This window comes from Rhinoderma darwinii, chromosome 5 (assembly GCF_050947455.1).
Source record: "Rhinoderma darwinii isolate aRhiDar2 chromosome 5, aRhiDar2.hap1, whole genome shotgun sequence".
NCBI classification, from domain to species: domain Eukaryota; kingdom Metazoa; phylum Chordata; class Amphibia; order Anura; family Rhinodermatidae; genus Rhinoderma; species Rhinoderma darwinii.
The window spans coordinates 256410003-256430728 of record NC_134691.1 but is presented as its reverse complement, the minus strand read 5'-3'; the positions used below and the strand labels follow the sequence as shown (position 1 = coordinate 256430728).

General features: G+C 44.3%; 1 long non-coding RNA gene across 1 annotated transcript in view; it reads right to left on the bottom strand.

The window, feature by feature from the left end:
- Window positions 1-3860: 3860 nt before the first annotated feature.
- Window positions 3861-20726, bottom strand: part of LOC142651862 (uncharacterized) — an 81621-nt gene continuing 64755 nt past the window's right edge. Inside the window, exons 2-3 of the long non-coding RNA XR_012847724.1 lie at window positions 4021-4084; window positions 3861-3947 (exon numbers count right to left, since the gene is read on the bottom strand). This is a non-coding gene — a long non-coding RNA (uncharacterized LOC142651862). The remainder of the gene's footprint in view (window positions 3948-4020; window positions 4085-20726) is intronic.

Sequence of the window (20726 nt, the reverse complement as noted above, 5' to 3'; positions counted from 1 at the left end):
CTATTTAGCCTTGAGAAAAGACGACTAAGGGGGGACATAATTAACTTATATAAATATATGAATGGCACATACAAAAAAAATGGTGAAATCCTGTTCCATGTAAAACCCCCTCAAAAAACAAGGGGGCACTCCCTCCGTCTGGAAAAAGAAAGGTTCAGCCTGCAGAGGCGACAAGCCTTCTTTACTGTGAGAACGGTGAATTTATGGAATAGCCTACCGCAGGAGCTGGTCACAGCAGGGACAGTAGATGGCTTTAAAAAAGGCTTAGATAATTTCCTAGAACAAAAAAATATTAGCTCCTATGTGTAGAAATTTTTTACTTCCCCTTTCCCATCCCACTTCCCCTTTCCCATCCCTTGGTTGAACTTGATGGACATGTGTCTTTTCAACCGTATTAACTATGTAACTAAGTATGTAACTATGTAACCTGATGCAGTGCCTCTGTAAGAAAATTCAGGTGCAACACCTTGTAGCCAGTCCCTATCACCCACAGACTAATTTTCTGTGTGAACGATTTAATGGGACCCTTAAACAAATGCTCAAGATGTTGGTTGAGTCCCAGGGGCGGGACTGGGAGTGGTATATCCCCCACCTGTTTGCTTACCGAGAGGTACCGCAGGCCTCAACGGGGTTCTCCCCCTTTGAGTTCATGTGTGGAAGACGAGTACGGGGGCCCCTAGATCTGATAACAGAATCCTGGGAAAGAGAATTGTTTACTCCTGAGGTATCAGTCAAAGAGTATGTCATGAGGTTCCGGGATCAGATGCAAACCCTGACCGGGTTTGTACGGGAGAACATGTTGCAGGCCCAAGCCAGCCAAAAGCAATGGTATGACCGCAATGCGAAATAAAGAGTTTATGAAGTGGGCCAGAAAGTGTGGGTGTTAGTCCCCATGACTTAAAATAAATTACAGGCTGCTTGGGAAGGCCCGTATACCATTCACCAACGCCTAAATAATGTCAATTACAGTATGTGGTGACCATAGATCATGTGAGGAAAAAGCAGAAGGTTTTTTATGTCAACATGATGAAGGCCCATTATGACTGGGAAGCATGTGCCCTGCCAGTGTAGAGTTGGCCAGAGGAAGGGGAGAGTGATGCCCTTGTAGATCTAGTGGCTAACGCGAAAGAGGTTGAGTCCATTGAGGATGCCCAGTTTAGCTCGCAGCTATCTAAAGACCAGATGTCCCAGCTGCGTGAGTTATTACACCCCTTTCTAACCACTTTCACTGAGAAACTGGGGAGGACCCAGCTGACAGTCCGCCATGTGGACACTGGGGATCATCCTCCTATCAGACAGCCCCCCCTACCATGTTTCCTTAGAAATGCGGGTAGATATTAAACAGGACATAGATGAAATGTTGGATCTGGGTGTAATCCAGAAATCGCAGAGTGCATTGTCATCCCCTGTAGTCTTTCACCCAAAAAAGACTGGACGACTCGGTTCTGTGTAGACTATAGGAGATTAAATGCTATCACAGTTTCTGATGCATATCCGATGCCCCGCATAGATGAGTTACTGGATCAGTTAGCCAGCGTTCAATACCTAACCATTATGGATTTGAGTCGGGGATATTGGCAGAATACCATGTCCATAGAAGCGCAGGAATGGTCTGCTTTTATTACCCCTTTCGGATTGTATGAATCCAGGGTGATGCCCTTTGGAATGAAAAATGCATCTGCCACTTTCCAGTGCACGACTTGCCACAGCATATTGTGTCCGATCGGGGGGTTCAGTTTACCTCAAGGTTCTGGAGAGCCCTCTGAGGACTTCTTGGCGTAAAGTTGAACTTTTCTTCTGCCTACCATCCTCAGTCTAATGGTCAGGACGAGAGGATCAATCAGATTTTGGAAAACTACCTACGCCACTTCATCTCCAAGCAGCATGATGACTGGGTGCAGCTGCTCCGATTGGGCGGAGTTCTCCTGTAACAATCACACCAGTGAGTCTACTAGGAGTACTCCGTTCCGCATTGTCTATGGCCAGCATCCACGAGTTCCTCTTCCGATGCCTAATGCTTCTGAGGTACCCGCAGCTGACTCCACGTTTAGATACTTTTTGCAGATCTGGTAGCAGACTCGATCCTCCATCCTAGTGGCAGTGGACCGCATGAAACGGAGGGCTGACACAAAGAGAAAAGAGCCTCCTCGCTACCTCCTGGCACTAGGGTCTGGCTGTCGTCCAGGAATATCCGACTGAGGGTGCCATCATGTAAATTTGCCCCCAGGTTCCTCGGACCATTCGAGGTCCTGCAGCAGATCAACCCTGTCGCCTACAAGCTTCAGCTGCCTCCTAACCTCAGGATTCCCAACTCCTTCCACGTCTCCCTCCTGAAGCCTGTGATCCTAAAGCGCTATTCCAAGACTCCCAGCCCTGCGGTTGCTCCCAGCGGCTCCTCGGACATCTTTGAGGTCAAGGAGATCTTGGACACCAAGAGAGTGAGAGGAAAGACTTTTTATTTGGTGGATTGGAGGGGGTTTGGTCCCGAAGAGAGGTCCTGGGAGCCAGAGGAGAACCTCAATGCCCCTACTCTTCTAAAGAAGTTTCTCTCTCACTCCGGTCCCAAGAAGAGGGGGCGTAAGAGGGGGGATACTGTAATGTCCATGGCTGCGGGCTGTCAGCTCCAGCCTCCCGCTGACAGCCGCAGCCACGAGTCGGCAAGCGCTGGCCCCAGCCTCCTCAGGAGACGCTATCGCTTGCATCCACTCACCTCCGCCGGAGCCCGCAGGGTGCGCGTGCACGCTCGTCCCCGCTCTTAAAGGGGCAGCGCGCGCACGGACATCTTGAACGACCTTTGACCCGTGAGTACCCTGGGCTATAAGAGGGGTCCAGCCCCCTAGTTCTATGCCTGAGCGTTGTTGTGTATTCCTAGTCTGTCTATGCAAATTGGTCCCTTAGTGTTTCCTGATCCCAGTGTTTCCCGTTCCTGTTCCTATATCCCGTGCTTGCCATTGCCGTGCTATACCGTGCATGCCATTGCCATGCTGTGCCGTGCTTGCCATTGCCGTGCAGTGCTGGATACCACGCTTGACTGCCTACCACGCCTGTCGTCACCTGCTGCCTAGTTTCTGCCAAGCTACTGTCCGTGCTGCCACAGGTACCCTCTATACGAACTATAGACATTGTCCTGCACCCTGTTGGCCAAGTGCCCTACCGCCAAGGCGGTATGGCCCAGTGGGTCCACAGACCCTTCGTGACAGTGGGTCCCTACTCTATTGGTTGCAGTACCGTGTGGCGGTCACCGCCACTGCAGCACCGCAGAGGGAACAACCCAGAAGCCCAAAAGCACCCATGCCATCAGGCCAAGCCAAGCCTCCCTGCAAGAATGCAGTAAGTGAAAATTAAATAGTTCCTTTATTTCATATATTAGTCATGAGCAATCCATGCAAAAACGGTATACATTATACATAACTATTTTTTTTATTACAAAGTTTACCATTTTTTTTTACATATTTTAGTATTTTGTTAAAAAAAAAAAAAGAAAGGTCTCCACCAAATCTCTTTCTAGCCTTTTATAATCCCCATCAAGAAAATGATACAAAAATAGCCCATCAAAACAAGAATAGTGACATGCAGGGAGCATATTTTTTTGGATATCAAAATGAGCCTGCAAGTGCACATGGTATAGCCTGATTTCACTCCAATCGCAAGTGCTTTTTCTCCTCTGGAATCACTGTCCACCAACACCTACATGGCGCTATTATTGTTTTAGGTGTCATTTTTTAGCTGATTTATAAAATTGTTTATTAGAATAATAAAGTTGGTATTTTGTAATAAAAAAGTAAATGAAAGCTCATTTGCTCTGCCTGTAAAAGAAAGAAAAAAAAGTAATCTATAACACAAACTATAACACACAAACCCATCGACTTGTGACACTTAACCTTTGATGAAACTCCAGATGGCATCAAAAAGGGGAGCAGGATACAATAACACACAAAGACTTCATCCTGCCACAAAAAGAACCCCCTTCAGTACCAGTCGCCAAACAATATGCCAAACACATCCACTTGTGACACTTACCCTTTGACAAAACTTTTGGTGGCATCACAAACGGGAGCAGGAAACAACACATAAAGACTTCATCCTGCCAAAAGAGAACCCCCTTCAGTACCAGTCACCAAACAATATGCCAAATACATCCACTTGTGACACTTACCCTTTGACAAAACTTGAGGTGGCATAAAAAAGGGAGCCAAGGATGTAATTGATATGTCCTAGCTACAAATAATCCTAGATCACAGCTAGAGACGCAATCTTGGGCTCGCTCTATAGAAAGGAAACTAATCCGAGTTAGAGCAGACTGAAATAGGAACTTCATAGTCTTGCAGCACCCGAGTTCAGCTTGTGTGAGAAGTGGAGGGGGGCCAGCGGGAGACATGCTCACAGTAAGCAATATGGTTACAGAAGTAGGCACTGTGATCACCGGCGTAGCTATAGGGGTCGCAGCGGTCCCCCGCACCACATCAATAAAAAGTTACTATAGTAACTCGGGCCGCGGGCCCCTGTTACTATAGTAACATACTTTACTTACCTTCCTGGTTCCGGATCGCAGCGGAGGTCCTGACGTCAAGCTCTGTGCGCAGCGCATGACGTCACAGCGCTATGCGCCGCGCACAGCATCGAGACGACAGAACTCCCGCCGCGGCCGAAGAGGAAGGTAAGGTTAGCCCTGACTGACGGGGTCCGACTCCCGGGACCCGCCAATCAGCTGTTTTGAAGGGGCCGCTGCACTCGTACGAGAGCTGCTCCCCTTCATTCCTGTCACTTCATTCCGGTCACACTGTGAATCCGTGTCGGCGATTCACAGTGTGAGCGAGTAGTGAAATGAAGGGGAAGCAGCTCTCGTACGAGTGCTGCGGCCCCTTCAAAACAGCTGATTTGCGGGTCCCGAGAGACACATCAGCTATTGATGGCCTATCCTGAGGATAGGCCATCAATGTTTAGGGACTGTACAACCCCTAAGCCTACGATGTAGCAGGCTTAGGGGGCCCATGAGACAGGATCACAGATTGTGTGATCCTGTCTGATGGGCCCTGTATCTAAGCCAATCACATGGTAGGCTTAGATACATGGCCCATGCGTGATCCTGTCTGCTGGGCCCTGTATCTAAGCCAATCACATGGTAGGCTTAGATACATGGCCCATGCGTGATCCTGTCTGCTGGGCCCTGTATCTAAGCCAATCACATGGCTTAGATACATGGCCCATGTGTGATCCTGTCTGATGGGCCCTGTATCTAAGCCAATCACATGGTAGGCTTAGATACATGGCCCATGCGTGATCCTGTCTGCTGGGCCCTGTATCTAAGCCAATCACATGGCTTAGATACATGGCCCATGCATGATCCTGTCTGCTGGGCCCTGTATCTAAGCCAATCACATGGTAGGCTTAGATACATGGCCCATGTGTGATCCTGTCTGATGGGCCTTGTATATAAGCCTACCACACTGTAGGTTTAGATACAGGGCCCCAGCACACAGTAATCTTATACTGTATAAGATTACTGTCTGCTGGACCCTGTATCTAAGCCTACGTTGTGGTAGGCTTAGATACAGGGTCCCACAGACAGTATCACACATGGGCCCTGTATCTAAGCCCAACACACGTGTTACTAATCATTTTTTGTGTGTTTTCTTACAGGTTCGGTCGTTGGACTACGTCGGTTTCCAGGACTACTTCGATGACAGCTTTTTTTTTTATTATCAATAAAATGGTTAATGAGGGTTGTGTGGGTTTTTTTTTTATTTCAATAAAATATTTTTTCTATGTCTTTGTGGTTTTTTTTAAACTATATTACTACCGCCTTAGTAATGGCCGCCGGCTGATTGACAGCATCCATTGCTAAGGAGGGGCTTAGTGTTAGCCGATGCAGAGGCTAACACTAACCCCCATTATTACCCCGGTACCCACCGCCACCAGGGGTGCTGGGAAGAGCCGGGTACGATCCAGTACCTGACCATCTGTAGCAATGGTCGGCCACTGGGGTGGCCGCAGGCTGGTATTATCAGGAGGGGAAAGGCCAAAAACAGTGGCCCTTCCTACCCTGGTGATGCTAGGCTGCTGCTGCTTTATTGTATCTGGCTGGTTATGAAAAATGGGGGGGACCCCACGTCATTTAAAAAAAAAAAATAATTGGAAAGAACGATGTGGGGTCCCCCCCAATTTTCATAACCAGCCAGATACAACACAGCAGCAGCAGCAGGCAGCATTACCAGGGTGGGAAGGGCCACTGTTTTTGGCCTTCCCCAGCCTAATACTACCAGCCTGCGGCCACCCCGGTGCCTGCCCGTCACTACAGATGGTCGGGTACTGGATCGTACCCGGCTCTTCCCAGTACTCCTGGTGGCGGTGGGTACCGGGGTAATAATGGGGGTTAGTGTAGCCTCTGCACCTGCTAACATTAAGCCCCGCCTTAGTAATGGAGGTTGTCAATCAGCCAGCGGCCATTACTAAGGCGGTAATAATAAAGTCTAAAAAGTACAAGCACATAGAAAAAATATTTTATTGAAATAAAAAAACAACCCTCATTAACCATTTTATTGAGAATAAAAAAAACGCCGTCATTGAGGTCCTCGAATCCGAAGTCCAACAACCGAACCTGTAAAAAAAAACACACAAAAATAATCAGTAACACATAAAGAAGCAAAATTATTATTCTTACCTATCCTGGGTCCAGCGCTGGAGCCGCAATGTCAGCGAGCTGAGCCCTGTATCTAATCCTATCATGTGTGATACTGTCTGCTGAGCTGTGTATCTAATCCAATCATGTGTGATACTGTCTGCTGGGCCCTGTATCTAATCGTATCTTGTGTGATACTGTCTGCTGGGCCCTATATCTAATCCGATCATGTGTGATACTGTCTGCTGAGCCACTGTATCTAATCCTATCATGTGTGGTACTGTCTGCTGAGCCACTGTATCTAATCCTATCATGTGTGATACTGCCTTCTGAGCCACTGTATCTAATCCTATCATGTGTGGTACTGTCTGCTGAGCCACTGTATCTAATCCTATCATGTGTGGTACTGTCTTCTGAGCCACTGTATCTAATCCTATCATGTGTGATACTGTCTGCTGGGCCACTGTATCTAATCCTATCACGTGTGATACTGCCTTCTGAGCCACTGTACATAATCCTATCATGTGTGATACTGTCTGCTGAGCCAATGTATCTAATCCTATCCATAGTTTATAGGGTCGTAGTGCTATAGATATGCTATGCTGTCTCCTATACACAAATTTTTTTGGGCGGACACATATGTATTGGGGCTATTTCCCTGACATTTTAAGCCCTGAGGGCAGTGGCGTAACTACCGCGGTAACAGCAGTAGCGGCTGCTACGGGGCCCGGGGCTTGAGGGGGCCCGTGCCGCCAGCCGACACGCCCACCCAAATGCCCGGTGGCGCCGCTAGCAGCCGTTATGGCTGCTACAGCGGTAGCGCCGCTACTGTGGGGCCCGCGCCGCCGAGCCTTACACAGGCCCTCTCATCATGCCTGTAGGTGTCGCTAGCACCGGAGGGGGCCCCAGTGCTAGCGGCAGCCCAATACATGTGTTAGCACTGAATGGCCGGGCATGTTCCGTGCCTGACCATCCAGTGCCTTACAATGACACTGATTGGCTAGCGGCGCGATGACATCATCGCGCCGCTTCCATGCTTGGAAGGTGCTGATTGGCGGGGCAAGTCATTCTGCCCCGCCAATCAGCGTCATTGGAGGACGCTCGTTCAGCTCCTGCAGACATGCTCAGGAGAGAGCATGTCTGCATCGCCAGTGAACAGCGTGGGAACGGGATCATGTGAGTATGGCAATTTATTTATTTTTTTCTTCAAAAATGTGAATGGCATTATCTATAATGGGGGGGTCGTCTATATGTGGGCTATTATATATAGGGGGGTCTATATGTGGGGCAGTAGCTACAGGGGGGTCTATATGTGGGGGTGTGGGCCACTATATACAGGGGGCTCTATATGTGGGCCATTATATACAGGGGGCTCTATATGTGGGCCATTATATACAGGGGGGGTCTATATGTGGGCCACTATATACAGGGGGGGGTCTATATGTGGGGCACTAGCTACAGGGGAGGTCTGTATGTGGGGATGTGGGCCACTATCTACAGGGGGGTCTATATGTGGGGCAGTATATGTGAGACACTATACAAGGGTGGGCTTTATGTAGAGCACTATCTATAGGGGAGCTATTTTTTAGGGTACTTTCTATAGGGGTGGGCTATGTGTGGGACACTATATACAGGGGTGGGATACCTGTGGGGCACTAGCAACAGGGTGGCTATATGTAGTGCACAGTCTACAGGGGTGGGCTATATGTGGGACACTATATACAGGGGGAGCTATATGTGAGACACTATCTACAGAGGTGGGCTATACGTGGAGCACTAACTATAGGGGAAGCTATATGTAGGGCAGCACGGTGGCTCAGTGGTTAGCGCTATTGCCTTGCAGCTCTGGAGTCCATATGTGGGCACTATCTACAGGGGGCACGGTGTGTGTGTGTGTGTGTGTGTGTGTGTGTGTGTGTGTGTGTGTGTGTGTGTGAGACAGTTATATTTAGATGTGTTGAGAATTTTAACTTTGTTTATAGGTGCAGAAATGTTTTAAAAGTGAGAAAGCTGAAGACATCTAAACGGAAAACTGCAGAAATGGGTCATGGCCGGGAGAAATCCATCATAGATGTCTGAACCGGAGGGAGAAGAAAAGAGAATCTGAGACGTCACCGGTGAGTCACATAATGTAAATGTTTATTCTGCCTCTAATCAGTATTGTAGTCACTGTATGATCTGCAGCGAGATGATGGTGGTATGATTTTTTTTTGTGAAACCGCATCTCCCGGCCATGCTGGGAGCTGTAGTTTTACACCGTACAAACCTATACGCAGTGGCGTAACTACCGCTATAGCAGCCGTAGCGACTTCTACGGGGCCTGCAGCATGAGGGGGCCCGTGGCACCCGCCGGCACGGCCCCCTCCCATGGCCGCAGGCTCCGCTAGCAGCCGCTATGGCTGCTACAGCGCGACGCCACTGAAGGGGTTGTTCCTACAAAAGACATGCATCCCCTATCCACAGGATAGGGGATACATGTGGGATCGCTGGGACGCCCAGCGATGAGGAGAACGGGGGACCGAAAGTCCCCCCTAAGTTCTCCATGACAAACCTCGGACTTCCGGGGTCTGTGTCGGCAGCTCCGTAGAAATAAATGGAGCGCCGGTCGCGCTTGTGCGCATGCGTGACCAGCGCTCCTTTCATTTTTATTGAACTGCGCAGACGCCAGAAGTCCGAGGTTAGTCATGGAGAACTTCGGGGGACTTTCGGTCCCCCGTTCTCCTTATCAATGCCAGGGATCGCACATGTATCCCCTATCCTGTGGATAGGGGATGCATGTCTTTTGTAGGACAAACTATAGGCCGTTTTTTTTTTGGGGGGGGGGCTTATATGGTGTTATCTACAGAGGGGGCTGTATGGTGTTATCTACAGGGGGTCTGTATGGCGTTATCTACAGGGGGCTGTGTATGGTGCTATCTATAGGGGGGCGCTGTGTGGTGGAATCTATAGGGAGGCACTATTTACAAGGGGGGAGGGGGTTGTGTGATACCCAGCAGAGGGGGGGCCCCAGTCAAAAGTTTGCTATGGGGCCCAGTCTTTCCTAGTTACGCCCCTGCCTGAGGGTATGTTCACACGGCAGCGTCTGTTACGGCTGAAATTACGGTGCTGTTTTCAGGAGAAAACAGCACCGTAATTTCAGCCGTAATGGCATGTGCTGCGTCTTTCGCTGCGTCCATTACGGACGTAATTGGAGCTGTTTTTCTATGGAGTCCATGGAAAACGGCTCCATTTACGTCTGAAGAAGTGACAGGCACTTCTTTGACGAGGGCGTCTTTTTTACGCGCCGCCTTTTGACAACGACGCGTAAAAAAAAATGACCATCGGCACAGAACATCGTAAGACCCATTCAAATGAATGGGCAGATGTTTGCCGACGCTTTTGAGCCGCATTTTCGGACGTAATTCAATGCTAAAACACCCGAATTACGTCCGTAAATAGGGTGTGTGAACCCAGCCTTAGTGACGCCCTGGCTGCTAGTGCTGCATTGCTGGGTCAATTAGGAGACCCAGCGATGCAGCTGAAAGCTGCGGACCGTCCGCCATGAGAAGTTTGTGGGGGGGGGGGGGCAGTAAGAATTTTTGCATTGGGACCCATGAGCCTTTAGCTACGCCCCTGACTGTGATCCTTCTACTGCAACCATATTGCTGTAGATGGCCCCTGGGGCGGCGATAAAATAAACTTTTGTTCCCGTTATTATCCCCCTTATCAATCATAGGGCATATTTGCTCCCTAATTGTCACATATGGGGGGGGGGGGGTATTTTTTCATGAAAAGGAGTGAAAAGATGAGCAGTTGTGTAGCTAATTTGGCTACTTATTCAATCCACAACCCAAACATTTAGCATGGTCCAGATATTTGCGTCAAGTAATAAGCACCAAGCACTCTTACCACATGCACAAACATTTATCCATAAAGCTTATACATTTTACACTGTCCTTATCCTGTCCACACCTGATCTTTAGGGTAAAATACTCTGACCGGTTTTCTAGTGTTACACTTCAGTCATAGCGATAACAATTATCGCTAGAGAAAAAAGCACCATAAATATCTAACCGATGGCACAGATTTCTGTAAATCAGAAATTATATTTTCACCCTCTGTCACATTATTGTTCGCTTCCAACTAGTTCCACAAAAAAAAATCTGTATAATCTAACGAGATTAGATTGGTTTTTAATAGACAACATGATTACTGTTACTGTATTAACCACACATAAAACATACAAATGTGAGATAGAGATTAGATTGGGTTTATGGATTGGGGTTAACATTTTTATAGGGGGATGGGAAAATATATACACTAAATAATTTCCAATTGAATTAGCATTCAAAAATCAGTTAAGGCCCTGTGCCCATCAGCGTTAAAGGCTCCATTGCAGATTCCATTATATTCGACTTGAAGAATAGCACAGCATGCAGCCCTGTTCTTCCTATCAAATCTATCTACCTATCTGACAAACCCCATTATAAGTCAATGGGTCCGATGGGCGCCTTAGGTGTACATTGTGTGACGGGTCCGTAACAGCATGAATTCTGTTATTTTTTTTGCTTCTATGGCAGAACAGAAAATTCCTGTGGTTTTGGCATTTATTTAACTCCTTCCCGACCGCCCACCGCCTTTTGACGTCTGGCAGTGCAGGTCCCCAGTCTGCAACAACGTCTTTTGGCGTCGCTGTAGATCAGGCTGATGAGCGCTCGTGTGAGCGCTCATCTTCTAAGCAGGAGCTGAAGTCAATGGAGAAATTCCGCCATGAGTCCGCAACCAGTCCGCCACTGCTCCGCAACAGACAGAGCATGCTGTGGACACCAAATTCCGCTCCGCAGCCTATGCTCCGTAGCGGAATTTTACGCATCGTCTAAACGAACACTTCTAAATAGAAGTGGAAGTCAATGCAGAAACGGCTCCGCTGCGGATTAACGCTGCGGAGTGTCCGCAGCGGAATTCAAGTGAAATTCCGCCACGTGTGAACCCAGCCTAAGAGTTCAGCCTCCTCCAGACCAGTTACACGCTCCAAATCAACTTGGTGCCTGCATTAAAGACAGCTTGTCTTACATGGTCACCTGTAGAGATGAGCGAACCGGGACAACCGAACCCGGTTTCGGTCCGAACTTCCGGAAAAGTTCGGTTCGCAGCGAATCCGAACTTCACCGGGTTCGGCCGAACCCGTTTTGACCGAACCCGGTCAAAAACATTATACAAATCGGCAGCCACTTATCTCTATCAATCACTGATAGAGAAAAGAGGCTGCTGATTAAAAATAAAATAAAAACCATTTCATACGTACCCGGTCGTTGTCTTGGTGACGAGTCCCTCTTCTTCCTCCAGTCCGACCTTTTCTGACGCGGCAGCCTGTGATTGGCTGCAGAGGCCTCTGCAGCCTGTGATTGGCTGCAGAGGCCGCGGCAGCCTGTGATTGGCTGCAGCGCTCACATGGGCTGCGTCGTCATCAAGGAATGTCGGGCCGGATGTCGAGAGGGACGCGTCACCAAGGCAACGGCCAGGAGATCGGACTGGAGGAAGCAGGGAGTTCCCGATAAGTATGAACGTCTTTTTTTTTACAGGTACTGTGATCGGTAGTCACTGTCCAGGGTACTGAAACAGTTACTGCCGATCAGTTAACTCTTTCAGCACCCTGGACAGTGACTATTTAGGGTATGTGCACACACACTATTTACGTCCGTAATTGACGGACGTATTTCGGCCGCAAGTACCGGACCGAACACAGTGCAGGGAGCCGGGCTCCTAGCCTCATAGTTATGTACGATGCTAGGAGTCCCTGCCTCTCTGCAGGACAACTGTCCCGTACTGTAATCATGTTTTCAGTACGGGACAGTAGTTCCACGGAGAGGCAGGGACTCCTAGCATCGTACATAAATATGATGCTAGGAGCCCGGCTCCCTGCACTGTGTTCGGTCCGGTACATGCGGCCGAAATACGTCCGTCAATTACGGACGTAATTAGTGTGTGTGCACATACCCTTACTGACGTCGCCTAGCAACGCTGCCGTAATGACGGGTGCACACATGTAGCCACCCGTCATTACGGGGCCTCATGCACACGACCATAAAAACACCCGTTATCACGGGTCGTAATTACGACCCGAAATAGCGGGCCCATAGACTTCTGTTAGCCACAGGTACCTTCCCGTTTTCTCACGGGAAGGTGCCCGTGCCGTTAAAAAGATAGAACATGTTCTATTTTTTTATTTTACGGGCCGTGCTCGTAATTACGACTCGTAACTACGAGCACGGCCGGCCGGCCACGGGCAGCCGGCCGCTTTTGCGAACCGTGCTGTCATTATAATTATAGCAGCATGGCCCGTAAAATAGAAAAATAGAACATGTTCTATTTTTTTAACGGCACGGGCACCTTCCCGTGAGAAAACGGAAAGGTACCCGTGGGTAACAGAAGTCTATGAGCCCGTTATTGCGGGTCGTAATTACGACCCGCAATAACGGGTGTTTTTACGGTCGTGTGCATAATGGGAGCACGGCTCGGAAAAACGAACGGCTGCCCGTGCTCATCTCCTGAAATACTCTGTGCTGCCTTAAACTCTGTGGACAGGTCAGGATCCTGTTTCTTTTAAATGCTGCTAGGGAACCCGCTCGATCCACTATATAAGGCTACGCTACAGTGCAGCATTTAAAAGAAACAGGATCCTGACCTGTCCACAGAGTTTAAGGCAGCACAGAGTATTTCAGGAGATGAGCGTGCAGATTCAGTGCTGCTGTGAACTCTGCTCTTACCATTACGTAGCTCTCAGTCTGTTACCTCTCCTCCACTCCTTTCCTCAAGAACACCTTCACATGATTGGCAAGTCACCACGTAATGGTAAGAGCAGAGTTCACAGCAGCACAGAGTATTTCAGGAGATGAGCGTGCGGATCTTGTGCGTGGTGGTGACTTGCCAATCATGTGAAGGTGTTATTGAGGACAGGAGTGGAGGAGATGTAACAGACTGAGCTACGTAATGGTAAGAACAGAGTTCACAGCAGCACAGAGTATTTTAGGAGAGGAGCGTGCAGATTCAGTGCTGCTGTGAACTCTGCTCTTACCATTACGTAGCTCAGTCTGTTACCTCTCCTCCACTCCTGTCCTCAATAACACCTTCACATGATTGGCAAGTCACCACCCCGCACAAGATCCGCACGCTCATCTCCTGAAATACTCTGTGCTGCTGTGAACTCTGCTCTTACCATTGCGTGGTGACTTGCCAATCATGTGAAGGTGTTCTGGAGGACAGGAGTGGAGGAGAGGTAACAGACTGAGAGCTACGTAATGGTAAGAGCAGAGTTCACAGCAGCACCGAATCTGCACGCTCATCTCCTGAAATACTCTGTGCTGCCTTAAACTCTATGGACAGGTCAGGATCCTGTTTCTTTTAAATGCTGCACTATAGCGCAGCCTTATGTAGTGGATCGAGCGGGTTCCCCAGCAGCATTTAAAAGAAACCGTGTTTGTGTATGTGTGTGTTTGTGTATATATGTGTGTTTGGGTATGTGACTTTGTCTGTTTTTGTTTTTATATGTGTGTTTGTGTATATGTGTGTGTGTGTATATATGGGTGTGTTTGTGTATATGTGTTTGTGTATATGTTTGTGTATATATGGGTGTATTTGTGTATAAGTTTGTGTGTAGATGTTTGTGTGTGTTTTTGTATATGTGTGTGTTTGTGTATATGTGTGTATATGGGTGTGTGTTTGTGTGTATATATGGGTGTGTTTGTGTATATGTGTTTGTGTATATGTGTGTTTGGGTATGTGTGTTTTTGTTTGTATATGTGTTTGTGTATATGTGTTTGTGTATGTGCGTGTATAACTATGTGTGTGTGTGTGTTTGGATATGTGTGTTTTTGTTTGTATATGTGTGAGTTCGTGTATATGTGTGTGTGTTTGTCTGTTTATGTGTGTGTGTGTGTGTATATCTTGTTGTGTTTGTGTATATATGTGTGTGTCTGTGTATGGTTGTTTGTTTGTGTGTGCGTGTATATATGTGTGTAGGTGAGTAGAAGTATTGGTATTGTTCACATTGATAACTGTTTTTTTATGTTGTTGCAGATTTTGATGTACCGATTGGACTACATCTTCGATTCGTTGGACTACTGCGTAGATCTACGTTTTTTCAAATTTTAATAAAATGGTTAACGAGGGTTTTGTTGGGGATTTCTTATTTCAATAAAAAAGAATTGTCTTTGTGGTTTTTTTTTCAACTTTATTAGTGCCTAGATAATGGCAGTTGGCTGATTGACAGCATCCATTATTAAGGCGGTACTTAGTGTTAGCCGGTGCAGAGGCTAGCACTAACCACCCATTATTACCCCGGTACCCACCACCACCAGGGGTGCCGGGAAGAGCTTGGTACGATCCAGTACCCGACCATCTGTTGTGATGGTCGGGTACTGGGGCGGCCGTAGGCTGGTATTATGAGGCTGGGAAGGGCCAAAATCAGTGGACCTTCCCACCCTTGTAATGCTAGGCTGCTGCTGCTGTGTTGTATCGGGCTGGTTATAAAAATGGGGGGGACCCACACGTCGTTTTTTTTTTTGAATTTAACAAATTTAGCAATAGACGGGTCCCCCACATTTTTAATAACCAGCCATATACAAGGCCGCAGCAGTCTGGCATTACATGGGTGGGAAGGGCCACTGGTTTTCTCCATTCCCAGGCTAATAACACTGTGTTGTATGTGGCTGGTTATGATAAATTGGGTGGAACCCCATGTCTTTTTAAAAAAAAAAATTAAATAAATAATTTAAAAAAATGACGTGGGGTCCCCCCCACTTTTATAACCAGCCAGATACAACACAGCAGCAGCAGCCTAGCATTACAAGGGTGGGAAGGTCCACTGTTTTTGGCCCTTCCCAGCCTCATAATACCAGCCTGCGGCCGCCCCAGAGCCCGACCATCACAACAGATGGTCGGGTACTGGATCGTACCTGGCTCTTCCCGGCACCCCTGGTGGTGGTGGGTACCGGGGTAATAATGGTGGTTAGTGTTAGCCTCTGCACCGGCTAACACTAAGCCTCGCCTTAGTAATGGATGTTGTCACTCAGACAGCGGCCATTACTAAAGTGGTAGTAATAAAATTTGAAAAGAAAAAGACAAAGATATAGATAAAATATTTTATTGAAATAAAGCACCCCCAACACAACCCTCATTAACCATTTTATTGTAGAAAAAAAAAACGTCATCTAAGTAGTCCTCGAAACCGACGTAGTCCAAACACCAAACCTGTAAAAAAAAAAAAAAAAATGAAATAAAACATGTCGTAGGCTTAGATTCAGTTTAATGTGTGATACTGACTGTTATACCATGTATAGAAGCCTGCCGTGCAGTTGACTTAGATACAGGGCGCCAGCAGACAGTATCATACATGGCCATACATACATATATACAAACATACATACAAGCATGCACATATATACATGCAAATATACATACATGCAAACATACACACATATACATGCAAACTATCATACATACATGCATACACACACACATGAAAACATACATACATACAAACAAACATTCAAAGATACATACATACATACATACATACATACATATATACAAGCATGCACAAATATACATGCAAACATAAATACATGCAAACATAATTACATACATGCACATATATATAAACATACATGCAAACATAAATGCAAAAATAAAAACATGCAAACATACATACATGCACATATATACATACATACATGACAACATACATACAAACATACATGACAACATACATACATGCAAACATACATACACACATGCAAACATATATACATGCAAATATACATACAAACATGCACATGTATACATACATGCCAACATACATGCAAACATACATGCACATATATACATACATACATACATGACAACATACATACATGCAAATATACATACATACACACATGCACATATATACATACATGCCAACATAAATATACATACATACATGACAACATACATACATACATGACAACATACATACATACATACATACATACATATATATATATATATATATATATATATATATATACACATGCAAATATACATACAAACATACATGCAAACATACATTCATGCAAACACACATACATGCAAACATACATTCATGCAAACATACATACATACAAATATACATACACACATGCACATATATACATACATGCCAACATACATGCACAGATATACATACATACATGACAACATACATACATGCCAACATACATACATACATACATACATGCCAACATACATGCATGCCAACATACATACATACATACATACATACATACATGCCAACATACATACATGCCAAAAAAAAATAATACGTTCATACTTACTTTCCTCCTGTCCGGCCTCCAGCGATGACGTTTCATCCATGTCGCCGCTGCAGCCTGTGATTGGCTGCAGAGGCGGTCACGTGGGATGAAGCGTCATCCTGACGTGCGTGACCGCCACTACAGCCTGTGATTGGCTGCAGCGGCGAAAGGGATGAAACGTCATCGCTGGAGGCCGGACAGAAGGAAAGTAAGTACGAACGTATAATTTTTATTTTTTTATTACATTTAAATTGTATTTTCCGCGCGCCGAGCAAGTACTGTGAAGGTTGCTGAAAGAGTTAGTGCAGCCCATTAACTCTATCAGCACCCCGGACAGTAGCATGCTCGGCGCACGGAAGTGACAGGTTCGGTCCGAACTAGTTCGGTCCGAACCGAACTTTTTTGTGAAATTCGGCGAACTAGCCGAACCGAACTTTTGATAAGTTCGCTCATCTCTAGTCACCTGTATAAAAGACTCCTGTCCACAGACTCAATTAATCAGTCTGACTCTAACCTCTACAACATGGGCAAGACCAAAGAGCTTTCTAAGGATGTCAGGGACAAGATTAGAGATGAGCGAACTTTTCAAAAGTTCGGTTCGGCTAGTTCGCCGAATTTCACAAAAAAGTTCGATTCGGACCGAACTAGTTCGGACCGAACCTGTCACTACCGTGCGCCGAGCATGCTACTGTCCAGGGTGCTGATAGAGTTAATGGGCTGCACTAACTCTTTCTGCAACCTTGACAGTACATGCTCGGCGCGCGGAAAATACAATTTAAATGTAATAAAAAAATAAAAATTATACGTTCGTACTTACTTTCCTCCTGTCCGGCCTCCAGCGATGACGTTTCATCCCTTTCGCCTCTGCAGCCAATCACAGGCTGCAGCAGCGACATCGATGAAACGTCATCACTGGAGGCCGGACTGGAGGAAAGTAAGTATGAACGTATTATTTATTTTTTTTGGCATGTATGTATGTTGTCATGTATGTATGTATGTATATATGTGCATGTATGTTTGCATGTATGTTGGCATGTATGTATACATGTGCATGTGTGTATGTATATTTGCATGTATATATTTGCATGAATGTATGTATGTTTGCATGTATGTATGTTTGTTTGTATGTATGTATGTATGTATGTATGTTTGCATGTATGTATGTTGTCATGTATGTATGTATGTATATATGTGCATGTATGTTTGCATGTATGTTGGCATGTATGTATATATGTGCATGTTTGTATGTATATTTGCATGTATATATTTGCATGTATGTATGTTTGCATGTGTGTATGTTTGCATGTATGTATGTATGTATGTATGTATGTATGTTGTCATGTATGTATATATGTGCATGTATATTTGCATGTATATATTTGCATGTATGTATGTTTACATTTTATGTATGTTTGCATGTATGTATGTATGTTTGCATGTATGTATGTATGTATGTATGTTGTCATGTATGTATGTTGTCAGGTATGTATGTATATATGTGCATGTATGTTTGCATGTATGTATATATGTGCATGTTTGTATGTATATTTGCATGTATATATTTGCATGTATGTATGTATGTTTGCATTTATGTATGTTTGCATGAATGTATATTTGCATGTATGTATGTATGTATGTATGTTGTCATGTATGTATGTTGTCATGTATGTATGTTTTCATGTATGTATGTATGTATATATGTGCATGTATGTTTGCATGTATGTTGGCATGTATGTATATATGTGCATGTTTGTATGTATATTTGCATGTATATATTTGCATGTATGTATGTTTGCATGTGTGTATGTTTGCATGTATGTATGTATGTATGTATGTATGTTGGCATGTATGTATATATGTGCATGTATATTTGCATGTATATATTTGCATGTATGTATGTTTGCATTTTATGTATGTTTGCATGTATGTATGTATGTTTGCATGTATGTATGTTGTCATGTATGTATGTTGTCAGGTATGTATGTATATATGTGCATGTATGTTTGCATGTATGTATATATGTGCATGTTTGTATGTATATTTGCATGTATATATTTGCATGTATGTATGTATGTTTGCATTTATGTATGTTTGCATGAATGTATATTTGCATGTATGTATGTTGTCATGTATGTATGTTGTCATGTATGTATGTATGTTGTCATGTATGTATGTATATATGTGCATGTATGTTTGCATGTATGTTGGCATGTATGTATATATGTGCATGTTTGAATGTATATTTGCATGTATATATTTGTATGTATGTATGTTTGCATGTATGTATGTATGTATGTATGTATGTATGTATGTATGTATGTATGTATGTTGTCATGTATGTATGTATGTTTGCATGTTTTTATTTTTGCATGTATGTTTATATATATGTGCATGTATGTAATTATGTTTGCATGTATTTATGTTTGCATGTATATTTGTGCATGCTTGTATATATGTATGTATGTATCTTTGCATGTTTGTATGTTTTCATGTGTGTGTGTATGCATGTATGTATGATAGTTTGCATGTATGTATGTATATATGTGTGTATATTTGCATGTATATATTTGCATGTATGTATGTTTGCATGTATGTATGTATGTTTGCATGAATGTATGTTTGTATGTATGTATGTATGTATGTATGTTTGCATGTATGTATGTTTGCATGAATGTATGTTTGCATGTATGTATGTATGTATGTTGTCATGTATGTATGTATGTATATATGTGCATGTATGTTTGCATGTATGTTGGCATGTATGTATATATGTGCATGTTTGTATGTATATTTGCATGTATATATTTGCATGTATGTATGTTTGCATGTGTGTATGTATGTATGTTGGCATGTATGTATATATGTGCATGTATATTTGCATGTATATATTTGCATGTATGTATGTTTGCATGAATGTATGTTTGTATGTATGTATGTATGTATGTATGTATGTATGTTTGCATTTTATGTATGTTTGCATGTATGTATGTATGTTTGCATGTATGTTGTCATGTATGTATGTTGTCGGGTATGTATGTATATATGTGCATGTATGTTTGCATGTATGTATATATGTGCATGTTTGTATGTATATTTGCATGTATATATGTATGTTTGCATTTATGTATGTTTGCATGAATGTATATTTGCTTGTATGTATGTATGTATGTATGTATGTATGTTGTCATGTATGTATGTTGTCATGTATGTATGTTGTCATGTATGTATGTATGTATATATGTGCATGTATGATTGCATGTATGTTGGCATGTATGTATATATGTGCATGTTTGAATGTATATTTGCATGTATATATTTGTATGTATGTATGTATGTATGTATGTATGTATGTATGTATGTATGTATGTTGTCATGTATGTATGTATGTATGTTTGCATGTTTTTATTTTTGCATGTATGTTTGCATGTATGTTTATATATATGTGCATGTAATTATGTTTGCATGTATTTATGTTTGCATGTATATTTGTGCATGCTTGTATATATGTATGTATGTATGTATGTATCTTTGCATGTTTGTATGTTTACATGTGTGTGTGTATGCATGTATGTATGATAGTTTGCATGTATGTATGTATATATGTGTGTATGTTTGCATGTATATATGTGCATGCTTGTATATATGTATGTATGTATGTTTGTATATATGTATGTATGTATGTTTGCATGTATGTTTGTTTGTATATATGTCTGTATGGCCATGTATGATACTGTCTGCTGGCGCCCTGTATCTAAGTCAACTTCGCGGCAGGCTTC